Raw genomic sequence first — 1,356 nt, forward strand, 5'->3', positions numbered from 1 at the left:
CTTGGAGAAGGGGTTCTGCAGCTAGAGCCCCAGGCGAGGTCTGGGCCGTGGTTGCGTGAACCCCGAAAATCGGAGGCAGGCCTCGGCTGCTTTACAAAGTCTCTGCCGCGATGAGGCCGCGCCACGACACGGCGCCGGCGGCCGGGGTCGGGGTCAGGGCGGGAAGGGGCGAGGGCGGCACCCGGGCGGCCGCGCTCTTCCGCAGCGTTTCCGAAGGCGGCGAACCGGGCGCGGCCCCGGCGGAAGGCAGGTTTCCCCGCGCGGTCTCCGGCCGCACGGTCCTCGCGATCTCGGGGGCCGGCGGCGTCCGCGGGGCGGAGGGGTCCGGGCCCCCGTCAGCAGCCGCGGGGCCCTCGGGATGCGGGTCCGTCCTCCCGGCCGAGCACCGCGCGCCCCGAGACGCGAACGCGGCCGCGGACCCCGCGAGCGCCCGGGAAGGGCGGACGCGGGACCCAGGGGGCGGGCCCCGCCTGCGCCGCCGTCGCCCCCTTAAGCGGCGGGCCCGCGGCGCACGCGCAGTCAGGCCGGCCGTCGTGCGCAGGCGCAGAGGCGGCGGCGGATGTTTACGGCGGCCGAGGGCGGAGCGGCGCGCCCGGGGCGCGGACGCAGCAGGACGCCCCGAGGAGCCGCAGGTCGCAGCCCGGGCGGTCCGAACGCGCCGACCCGCCGAGCCTGGAGGTAGAGCCGCTGCCGCCGCCCCTCGGCCCGGCCTGCGGCGAGCGGGCGGTGTGTCCCCTTCCGTCCCCCACACCCGGCGGACCCGTCCCCGGAGCGGTCCCCTGGGGCCGCGCTCCTCCCCCCTCGGGACCCCCCAGCGGACCCCCGGGCGCCCCGCGTCTCTGTCGCACCGCGCTCGCGCTTTCCGCGCGGTCCCGCCCGGCGCCGGTGGGCCAGTCCCGGGCGCGCTCCGTGCAGACTTGCCGCTTGGCCGTGGGTTCTTAAGTGGGAAACGTCTGCGGGCCCGGGCGCGCCGGGCGCGGAGGCTCCGGACACAGCCTGCCCCGGACCCTTCGGGGGACGACGCACGTGCCGCAGAACGGGGGCCTCGGCCGCGCCTCGGAGGTGGGCTCGCAGCCGAGCTCCGGGACCTCGGTTCACGCGTCGAAACGATCTTTGTGAGTTGGGGGAAGGAGAACCGGCCGAGCCCGCGCCTTTGTTTGTTTTCGTGAGAGGGTGTGTCTGAAACGGGTGCGTGCGCCTCACACGGGTCAGCTGGATGTCCCCCCCTTACTCCTGTGCCCGTCACATAGGTCAGCTGGATGTCCCCCCCTTACTCCTGTGCCCGTCACATAGGTCAGCTGGATGTCCCCCCCTTTACTCCTCCATTCACTTAATTGAAAGATACCTTAGTTGCCT

The 1,356-nt window shown here is 74.6% G+C and overlaps 1 protein-coding gene across 4 annotated transcripts in view; it reads left to right on the plus strand.

The window, feature by feature from the left end:
- Positions 1-521: 521 nt before the first annotated feature.
- The window catches only part of PCMTD2 (protein-L-isoaspartate (D-aspartate) O-methyltransferase domain containing 2), a 22,232-nt gene continuing 21,397 nt past the window's right edge, over positions 522-1,356 (plus strand). For 2 of the 4 annotated variants that reach the window (XM_017515690.1, XM_037733902.1), the window contains exon 1: positions 522-678. The gene's annotated coding sequence lies outside the window, so the exon portion shown is untranslated. Of the gene's footprint in view, positions 727-984; positions 1,116-1,356 lie in introns of those variants that run through there. The other 2 variants (XM_037733900.1, XM_017515692.2) reach the window with 2 other exon arrangements.

Source organism: Cebus imitator, unplaced genomic scaffold, assembly GCF_001604975.1.
Source record: "Cebus imitator isolate Cc_AM_T3 unplaced genomic scaffold, Cebus_imitator-1.0 Scaffold555, whole genome shotgun sequence".
Taxonomy (NCBI): Eukaryota; Metazoa; Chordata; class Mammalia; order Primates; family Cebidae; genus Cebus; species Cebus imitator.